An 11,948-nucleotide genomic window follows, 5' to 3' on the forward strand; every position below is an offset into this window, starting at 1 on the left:
CCAACTTGTCTGATCTATTACATTTGTGGTAAGGACAATAGACTTTGTGTTATCATGTTCAAAGTCAAAATGATTATTGCTCAAGTCTCTGTGTACCATACAAATAAAAGCATGTTTGTCAGGATAATAAATGCTAGCTATCATTTCAACAAATGCTATAAAATATGGGTGGTTTCACTCATTGTAATTTTATTTCTTAGTCAAGTAAATCCTGATATGAATCAGGAAAGCCTTTTTCCATTTGTAATTCTGTCTTGTGGAACGTTTGGTTTCTGAGGTCTCAGTGGAGGCAAGGGGACAAAATGAAGTAGAAGGAAGTGGTACAAGTTATTTTTCTTCACAGTCATTGAACAGAATTGACTCCAACCGGACTGCAAAGAATGCTGGGAAACATAGAAGAACTGGAGGAATATTTGTGAGTACTGTCTCTCACAGCAAGTAGCAAAGTTATTACCATATCATATCCTTCATGCCCTGGATAGTTGTTCAGGTCCTGCAGACTTGGCAATGCCCACTGTCTATGTACACACTCAGTTCACCCTTGTGGGTGCTCCAATGCAGGAACGCTCTGGTGAAGCAAGCTATGTATTCCACTCCTTCTCCTGAATACTCTCAATTTAGAAATTCAATTTATCTGAATTTGTATTATATTGCTATTTGCTATTTCTTTATTTTCCTCACAGGACATACAATTTTCTACTGCCCAATCATTATTCCACATCACATCAAACTCACCTAGTATATAATACATCAGGGAATGCTGTGAACTCTACTCTACCAAGGGGTATTTAAAATCTGTGTGAAAAAAATATTGTCACAAAATTTACACACACACACACATATTAATAGATCAACACAGATATATGTTTAAAATTCTTAAACTTTAGGAAAAAAATATGTTAACACTTCCCTGATGCCTGAAAAGTCAAGAAAGAAAAAAAATGTAGGACCTGATACCATGGTTATGCTCTTGAGAGAGAAAGAAAAACATTTCTCCCATTGCTTTTTGTAAGTTTACATCTAAAAAATACAGTAAATTTTTTGTGGGGGCAGGGCAGGGTTGTTTTGTTTTGTTTTGAGATGGTCTGGCTCTATCACTTATGTTGGAATGGAGTAGTAGGATCACTGCTCACTGTAGCCTGGAGCTCCTGGCCTCAAGGGATCCTCTGATCTTAGCCCCTGGAGTAGCAAGTACCTGGGACTACCTGCAGGCACCACCGCACCTGGCTAATTTTTATGATTTTGGTAGAGACGGGGTTTCATCATGTTGCCCGGTTTGGTCTCGAACTCTTGTGCTCAAGAGATCTGCCCACCTTGGCCTCCTGAAATGCAGGGATTACAGGCTAGAATAATTGTTAATTGTTCTATCAGATTCTCCTGTTACGTTAATTTTTGATATCTCTGGTACTTCCCTAAAAGGCTATATTGAACTCTGTATTAAAAGTTCACTGTTCAACAGAAAACAGTGATGTTTAACTCATTTTATTGAGACATAGGCATGTTATTTATTTTTGAAACGTTTGATTGTGCAGAATTTATGGGAAAGCCAATATAAACACTTACTCTTAAGATTTTCTATCTTAAAATTGAGCCATAGTATTACCGCTCCATCATAATATATTCTGCCTCTCTGTGAATATTGAGTGGTATTTTTTACTTAAAAGAATTGTTTTTAATTTAGAATACAATAACCAGTTTAAGTTAAAATAATTCAAGCGATATAGAAGAACACATAATTAAAATCATTACTCGAATCTTGCCAAGTTTTCCACACCCCCCGAATTAGCGACCCACTCAGTAAGACCGTCTCACTTTAAACCTCTCCTAATTTCCAATATTTACACACACATATTTGTACCTAAGTGGAATAGTCTTATAAACCTATTCCTAACTTGTATTTGTATTAACAGATGTGTTGGTCTTTACTCCACATCAGTGCGTATAGATAGCTCTCTTTTACTTTTTCTTTTTTTTTTTTTATTATTGTTATACTTTAAGTTCTGGGGTACATGTGCAGAACGTGCAGGTTTGTTTACACGTGCCATGGTGGTTTGCTGCACCTATCAACCGGTCATCTGTATTGGATATTTCTCCTAATTGCTATTTATCTGTTGACAATTGCTCTGCTCCACGTTTTTTATTATTCCAAACAATTTTGCAGTTCTTATATGTAATAATTACAGCAATGAACTCTTCATTTCCCAGTCTTCTGAGTCAATAGTTGCGACTTTTCTAGATTGCTTTCTGCTTCAAGCACACAAACAAAAACAGAAGAGTTGTATTTTTAAAAAGTATACCATTAAAATATTATTGGCTATAGTCACCCTATTGTGTTATCAAATAGTAGCTCTATTCATTCTTCCTATTTTGTGTGTGTGTGTGTGTGCTTTCTTGTCCTATCTTGTCTAGAAAGTTTTTCTGTTCCATCGTATTCCCTAATCGCGATCTACCTTGTTGGTCTTCCAACATTTGTATATAACAGTAAAATTCTTGTAAGTTTCTTTTTAGTAATAATTAGCTATCTCATTAATAATCTTACTATTCTGTTTTGGTAACTACACATTTATTGATTTTTCAGAAAATGATCTGTACAATATTTATTCATTCCATGTCATCAGTAGCATCAACATAAAGAGATGGGGAAGTACTTGAAATCTTTGGTAATTTATTTTCAAGTAATAATTCCATTAAAATAAAATTTTGTGGGCTGAAATTCCTATCAGATAAATTGTATCAGATCAATAAGTCACAACAGAATACCAAATTATTACTTTCTTTTTGAAATACCTGAGTTATTTAGTGAAAACAAGTAAAAAATCTTAAACAAGGAAGTTTAAATAGGGAACATTGAGGAATTTGTGGATTTTATGGACTTCCTCTTCCCCATAGACTAAGATATTTAATGCATTGATAGCTATTTAATTATTTCATTTAACTTTGAGGACTTTTGGGGTACCTATTGCTCTATGCAAATAAAAATAACCTGCCCTAACAATCTAAATTCAGCTTTACCAGATTTATTCAGAGCTACGGATTTACAATCAGTTAAGAATGTACTAGAATAATTAGAATTATCAAATGAGTGACTTGAGATGCTTTGAATCTTGGAATTTTAAATAGCAATGATAGATACTAAGGAGCAGGATGTATAAAAGTGTGGCATTTTCTCTGACCTCCAGGATCAAACAGTTAATGAAACTTATTATCTGCCCCCTTATGCTTTCTTGCACAAATATGTGTGACTTTTTCAAAATTACTTTTTGTTAAAATTATTGATTTATCACATAACATAATTATTCTTAATTTTGTATATGAGCTAGTAAACCATTTGATGTATTAGCTTTGAGTAAATAAAAACAATACCAGCTATATATAGTATCTGCTTAATGATGCATTTTAACTCAATTTTTGTAAGTGATACCAGTTTGCACATGATTATTATAGGTTATCAGGTTATGTTAATAATTATGGTCTGAATGTTCCTTAGATTGCACATTGGCATGGATACTAGAAAATAACTTATCCATCTAAAACCACAAACTACATCAAGAATAATAGCAAAATGCTTATTTACATTAATCATTCATGTCTCTATCAAGTGTCTCTCCACATTTATCTTTAAAATATTTGAGAGATTGAAAATTAAGCACAAACTATTGCACAGTATTTTCAAATTGAATTATATGTCATGAGTTTTATAACTGCCATCAAATTTAAGACAATAAAGGCAATACATTTAATTTAAACCCGATATTGGTGAGAAACTGGCTTTTGGAATGATGTATTTCTGTGGTGGTGATAATTGTTTGCTTTACATATTTATGCAAAATATTGAGAGCAGCAAGGGGATTTGTTTATGAAAATAGGTCAAGTTTTACAATTCCAAAGAGAAAACTGTCCGTTACATTGGAAAGACTTTACAAATACTTTAAGTATTGTATCTTGTTATATGCAAACTTTACCATTTCAGTTGGTGCAAACATACACTATATGTGATCTGTTAGTGATTATAAGAAAAATTTCATTTTTCACGATGGTTAGTCTGAAAATAGTCTCAGGTGGTTTTGTGTGTCTATTTGTTGATATGATTTTTAAATTTATATCATCTTAAATATTAAAAATCAACTCCATGAACTTTGATCTCCTTTCACCAATGTCTATTGAACAAATTATTGATCAGAATTTTTCATTATCATTTTGGAGATACTGCCGACTATGTTAGAATAATTACACTCTAATTTGCTATTAATAAGCTAGTATTCCTAAAAATGAGGTTTTCATATTTTTAAAACCGTTTTTTATTTATGCCTTAAGATTAAAATTGTCTGAAATTTTCTGAAGTTGCTGTTAAAAGCTATTGAGCATTATTCAGTCTCAAGTAAACAAAGGAAGGGTCATATTGAACCCTGTGAATAAACCATTGCTTAGAATTAGTGGAATAGCACTACACATCAAAATGTTTCCTTCTGTTTTGAAATATATAATGAATTTATTCTCCCCTATGTTTGCTTTGCATATTGAAAATATGAAATGAGAAGACAAAATGTCATGTCTGATGCCCTTAGCACTGAGAAAGGAACAGATAAGTTGATTCAAATTCTAAGCGTTTATTTACTAAAACACATTACTGATTTTTACAAGAACATTTTTCAGTTTAAAAAAGAAAAAAAATGTTTCCTATATTTTGCCATTTAAGTAGAAATGTAAGGGCAAAGAGTTTTGGGGTTAAGTCTTTTTTTTCACACATTTCATTAATAGAGTATATTTGAAAGCATTATGGTAAAAATAAGGCAGATCAATAATTGAAACATATTAATTCTATAAACATCTCCTCTTTGTATTTTTGTTAAAGTGAAATTGAAAATTCATGATAGTCATTATTTGATTTAGCTAATCATATTGAATTAGCAAATACAGAAGACAATTTCCAAGGTTATTTTTCTTCCTGCTACTTGTACCCTCTTATCTAAATTCATACAGCTTTCAGCCTGAACAAGTATTTGAATTCACTCTTCAAATTATGTATGTACACTTGACTTAGCTCCAAAATGGGAATGCAACATACACAGTAAATTCTGTACAACAAACTAAAATCATCTTTTGGTTTCTTATGTTTTCTAATAAAAAGAATGGTGACATTAAAATTTAGTAATATATACTAAACACGTGCTTTTTAATATAGTAAGGACATGATTTTTCTGTAAAGAATTTTTCATTTGCCATAAATGTATTTAAAGGAGGCCACAATTTTTAAAAACGATGCATTCTAGAAACTTGTAACTCTATCAAAATGATCCCAAGTAGAGTCCTGGTAAATTAAATTTTCTTCAACAGAAATCAGAGAAATAATTTAACTTAAAAGCTGTTTTCTATTTATGTGAGCTCTGTTTTAAGATGGCCTCATATATTCATAAAGTTATTGTGTAATAATTTCATAAGAAGTTGTAGGAGTGATGATTTAATTGGTAAATGATGCTTTTAAAAGGTCACGAAGATATTGTTGATTATGTAATTCTAAACTTTCTCTGACTGCTCATCTGTTCAGTCAAATCTGTTAAGGGCACTTCTCCAGATCCATATTAGCAATACATCTGTTATACTTGATCAGGTTGAAATAGAACAGAAGTAAACAGCATATATTTGCCCAAGGCAGGTTGATTTTAATTTATTTTTGGGAAGAGTGGTCAGTTTGTGAAGTTCTAGAGACACACAGTAATTTTATTTGCTTAGTGAAATGTGGTCTCTGTACAGAATCAAATGCTCTCCTAACCAACAAAGTAAAACAAAAAAATAGAAAGGAATGAAATAATTAAAAACTATTTTATTGTTAATAGTACAGGCTGTTGGTATAACAAAAATATCACTAACACATTACAAATATTTTGTCATCATTATGATACTATTGAAAAAAATTACTTTCCATAGGATCCTTTTTTTTTTCTGTTATAACAGTATTTACAAAGTAATAAAAATGTTTGAGAAACTGGCATGCTACTAAATGTGTATATCTTTACCAAACAAAATATCTCTTAAACTTGTCCACACATATTTAACTACAGAGAGTAAAGCAGAAGATGACAAAGTGTCTTGGAGCTTGCCTTGAAAGCAAGTTGACTTTTGAACTACAAAGGAAATTTACTTTACCTATGTTTAAAAGTTAAAGTGTGGCATAATAAAGTTGCATAAAAAATAACTACAGACTGCGTGAGAAACAACCATATTCAAGACAAAATCAGAAGTCAGCTCCACTTAAGGCACAAAAAGCTGTATCATTGCTTCTCTACACACTTTGGGCCTCCATCTGACCTATTCCAAAGCCTACCTATGTCCCAGATTGAAGAGAAAAATATGAAGTGCTCAAAGTGATTCATTGTGTTGTCAAAATGTATTAGAATTCCTATTTATGTTTTTTATCTTAAAAAGAACAACAAATAACTTTGCTCATATTTCACATATAGATTGACATTGAAACCTCCACTCAGTTAGTCATATGTACAGATAGTCCTAAACTGATGATGGGTTATGAGGCTGACTTCATGAAAGAATGAGATTTCTCTGGCATTTGAGTAGGAAGGTAGGGAGACATACAGAGAATGAAGGGATATAGAAGATGAGGAGACAGAATACAGCATTTAATTTATAATCAGAATCAGGACATGTCTGAAATAAGGCTCCATTAATATTCAAATAGGTATCCGTATAAATCAGTACTGTTCTGCAAACCAACTTGTATAGATATGATAAGATGGAGCAGAGAGTTTTGCATTTAATGCCAGTTTATTGAGACATGGAAATTTACATGCACTAAGTCCAGTGCACTAAGAATTACACAGGTAGCTAATTATTTTTATATTTATTTCTTAAATCAGTCCTTGAAAATTAGACAGGAGTTTGATAAAATAGTGTTTCTTGATGTTTAGGTCCATAATTGCTTATCAGAAACATCTCAGGGACTATGCCTTCCAAAACTTAGAATTTTCAGGTTTTATAAAATTAGTATGTACCTACTATCCAAGAATGTTTTGGGGAAATTATAAATGAAAGACATTAATATGCTTTCAGTGAGACATACATGCAATCACACTGACATGAAGGCCATGAATTGGCATGGGGTTATCTCTTGCCAATGCACATTGCGCTTTCCACCAATGGATTGTATAATTGTGGTTTCTTTCAGAATTTTGTGGATTTAAGAATTTTGGAAAAGAAATCGTAGATGTGTAATACATACACAAGGTCGCATTCTGTAAAACTTTCTATACATTTTGACATTTCTAAGAAAAAATAATTGGCTATTAGGTTAGTATTAGACACTGGTATTTGCAGAGCTTTTATTAAGCATTGACTTGTCAAAAATTTTTTAAAAATGTTATTTTTCTGTAATCTTAATGATTTATACTGCATACATCTATGGCTGACCATTCTTCTTTCAGCTCTTACTATTAACCAAAGGTACATTTTTTCTAATATCTATTGTAAATCAGGAGCAATCTTTAATATTGTTCATATATGTTTATATCAGATTGAGTAAGTCTACCAAATCTGAATTTCTCAATATACTGGGATTGAAATTTTAATCCTAGTCAAGTGCAAGTTATTACTACAATCATTAGTATGTTTTGCACAGGTATCTAGAGTGTAGATAAATTCTAAGTAGATTTTCAATGATTTGTTGTCAACCATAATGCACAGTGCAATTAAAGGCTCATAAATGGCAATCACACACTCAGATGATTCAATGCTATGATAGATGTTCTCTCTTTTATTAAATCGTTTTTCATATATCTTACTTTACACGTAGTTGGAATTAGATAATGACTAATAATTGTGTACCTGCACAGAAGACAAAACCAATGAATTAATTTGAAGCATATTGAGATATGACAGATACTAAGAATAATTTATTTAGATTTATTTAAACTGAAGCAGATGTATAAATCTTCAAATGAATTGATGAGTGAACTATGAACTTTTTCTTTAGAACCTTTTAAAGAAACCTATAACTTCCTTTCTGACTTTTAAGTGTTTAAAGGTTTGACAAGCCCCTTAACTAGAAAATTTTGTCAATGAACTTTTGATAAACAAAGGGATAATTAGTCCAGTACATTTTGGCAAAATACATTATTGTAGAAGAGAAATTTAAATTTTACACTTATCAATACAGAAGATCTAAGTCTTTAATTTAATATAGATGATCTAAGTCTTCAATCAATCAATTAAGATGATGAGTCTTTAATTTGAAAGACAAAGGGATTGGGGATAGTATAATAACAAGTATAATCCATATACTTATTTATAAATTGACTCATAGCACTATAGTAATGAATAATTCTATAATAATAATAGAGGAATCTTCTGGGTTTAGTGCTACTGGATTGACTCTCCCTCAACAGTTGCAAATTTTTGTAGAAATTCACAGAATCACATTAACAGTGGGGTTACCTATAATAACATACCATTTGCTAGTGAACAAAGATTGTGAAGTAAACACACTGAATAATATACAGTATCAAAAGACATCATGAGATAATGTGTGCTTTGATCTCTATTGCGGAACAGCAGGACCCAGTAAGACAGACTAGAAAATAAAAGAACCTTAAAATCCATCCACTGAGATGAATTCAAGGAGAGTCTGCTTGAAAACGAAATAAATACTTCAAGTATTTATTTAAATATCCAACATTAAAAGGAAACATTGAGATAAGTAAGAAGAGAAAACAATTGATCATGATCAAAAAGGGAGTAGAAGGCATTGGATAAAAAACCTAGATTAGTTTAAAATGGAGGAATATTGACTTTTCTTCTGAAACTGTTGTAAAGAAAGAGAAAGGCCGGGTGTGGAGGTTCGTGCCTGTAATCCTAGCACTTTGGGAAGCCAAGAAGGGCAGATCACTCGAAGTCAAGAGTTCCAGACCAGCCTGGCCAACATTGTGAAACCCTGTCTCTACTAAAAATACAAAAATTAGCCGGGTGTGGTGGCAGGCGCCTGTAAACCGAGCTATTCTGGAGGCTGAGGCAGGAGAACTGCTGGAGCCCAGGAGGTGGAGGTTGCAGTGAGCCGAGGTTGCAGCACTATACTCCAGCCGGAGTGACAGAGTGAGATTCCATAAAAAAACAAAACAAAACAAAACAAAAAACCACGAAAAGAAGGAAAGGAAGGAAGGAAGGAAGAAAGGAAGGAAGGAAAGAAGGAAGGAAGGAAGGAAGGAAGGAAGGAAGGAAGGAAGGCAGGCATTGATAGTACAATGGCATTTCTTTCACAATATGAAATCAAGGCCTGTGGTGCTCAGCACTAGTAAAGCAAAAAGTGTATCTCTTTTTTTTGTCTTTCTTTTTTGAGGAATATGCAGTACCAAGAAATGTAAGTATGAGAAGATACAATTATAGCTACTTCCTGCGCTCTACAACTCTATACCATGTGTTCTTTCTTATCTCTTAGGCACTGCTGCTCTAGACAGGCCAGCTGGATACCTGTTTCCGATGGTGCTGTCCTTGATGACAGCGGCCCTTTATGGCTGTTTTCAAGCCTACAGCTCTTGATGTTCGACTCCAAAAGCTTATATATGCACTTTTGAAGCCTTACCACACATAAAGGACACAATATTTTACCTTTTCAGGGCCCTGAATGTTATCTAGTTTTCATGGATTATTAGAAAACACTTTCAGACTTCAACTGTTTTCATTTTTCTTGAGTCTTGCCTCTGTTCCTGAGTATCTTGCATTATGCAAACTAGTAACTTCAAACACTTATTAAATCTCCCTGAGTAAGAGAAAGTCAGATCTCTAGGACTCTAATGATTGGCTAGGATGTCACAAGAACTTACATTAAAAAAAAAGAACAAAACCAAATTTCTTATTTATGAATTCATAGCATCAACATATAGACACATAAATGCAGCCTCTCATTCCACCTGCACATATATACATGGAATGAGTTCAAACATCATTGAATATCTATTTGGATTAACTCCCATATTATTTTATAATTAAAAACCTTATTTTTGTACATTTTGGTTTCATAAAAAATGATATTTTTTTTCACTGACTCAGAAAAGCATCAATTGTGATGCATAAGTTTAAAGTATGCTTAACAAAATATACCAGACATAACCTGAAATTAATTTCAAATTAAAATTATTTTAACTATAAAATAATTACCATCAATTCAGTGTATCTTACAATTTCTGACATGTATGTTTATAATTTGTGACATGAATAGAGTATTTAATTCAAGTTTCAAAATAGAAAGATTATGTATCTGATTTATTAGAAAAACACAGGAAGCAGAGACAATGGGGAAGTTGATAAAGCCAATGGAATCCAAAGCAGTAGAAAAATGAAAATCTAGTATTTGTAATTCATCGTATATAATGATTGGTCTGAAAATATTGACAGAGATTTTATGTTTTTAACCAACAGGTAAGGAAAATTATAGACACACACATAGCATAAATGATATTCTATGATCTACCGGAAAAAAAAGCTTGTATTTTCATTGTTAATTTTTGAAGTGAGGGCTTAATTAATATGTATTTTAAACAGCATTTGGGAAGATCAGTGTTTTTCTATGTCTTGGTAATTCAGTGTTATAAAAGAAATTCCTTTGTATCTTTTAAACTTATATTATTATCTCCATGTAAGGAAATTCAATCCCAGGAACTTAGTTTAAAGGCAGAGATAATCCCTATTTTCCATAAAGTTATCTGTGATAATAACACTGACACCAAAATACCATTTATTCTGATGTGCACAGAGGAAAATTCAATGTTCATTGCATGAAATCAAGAAGATATTAAATATAACTTTGTTCCCACTCTTAAAAAGATGCCCAAAGGCAAAAGTGCCATTTTCTGTCGAGCACGACTCAATTGATAGTTCACTCTTCATTCTGCAGAAATGCCTCTTTTAAAATGATTCAATTCCTCTACTACCTCATCTTCTTTGGTCAGGCAGGAGTCATCGAGAGAGAAGATTGGCCTATTATCTTCCCACTCTGTCAGAAACAGCAGCAGTAATGGTCATGATTCTCTCATATGCTACCGGTTCAATGCTCCATAAAACATATGAACTATGCTATCTAGACTTAATTGTGCCTAGAGGAAAATAAAATGAAATGAGGTGGGTAGTTAAGTAAAATGTTGGTATATATGTTAATATCTCTCTATGTGTGTATCTTAATTCTTTACAAACCACATTAGTATGCGAATTCAGTATCTTATTAGAAACTCACAAATTTAAATACTGAATTTTTATTTTGTCTAAAACTTGAGTTGGTTTGGATATTCTTACAATGAATAAACTAAGCCGCATTTATATACTATATTAAGTTCACTTTTTTATCACTTTCAAAATTAAAAAAAAAATTACCAGGTGTTATTTGTCTCTTAAATCAATTAGTTTTTGAACATATGGACAAAGCTTTGAGACTAATTGAAAGCAACCCTTCCTCCTTTTTTTCTCATTAGCTGCTGAGAATGTGATTTTATCATTCTACGTATGTACGTGTATGACTATGTGTCTGCATGAATTCAGAAACCAGCTGCAATAGAAAATATCCTGTGTGACAGTTTACTCTTCAAGGCATTTCTGATCTTGCCAGTTAGAGAGTGAAAAAGTTTCATGAAGTTTATTCCTGTCAGATTTTTCACTTTTTTCCAAATCAAGTTCTCAGAGAAATACAGATAAACTACAGATAATTTTTGTAAAATCACATACTAAAATAATTGCATGTAGTAATCTGAGGACCCAGAAGATCTCTCCCTTATGCATTTTAATGATGATCTACAGAAAGTTATTAGTCGCTTAGGAAAATTTTACTATTAACTTTGGTGTGTTCTATCTGCAAACCTCAGTCATGGAGAGAGAGATGTATAGGAGAACTATGATACCTCCCCAAAATAAATAATAATAATAATAATAATAATAATAATAATAATAATAATAATAAT

The sequence above is a fragment of the Piliocolobus tephrosceles genome, chromosome 1, assembly GCF_002776525.5.
Source record: "Piliocolobus tephrosceles isolate RC106 chromosome 1, ASM277652v3, whole genome shotgun sequence".
Taxonomy (NCBI): Eukaryota; Metazoa; Chordata; class Mammalia; order Primates; family Cercopithecidae; genus Piliocolobus; species Piliocolobus tephrosceles.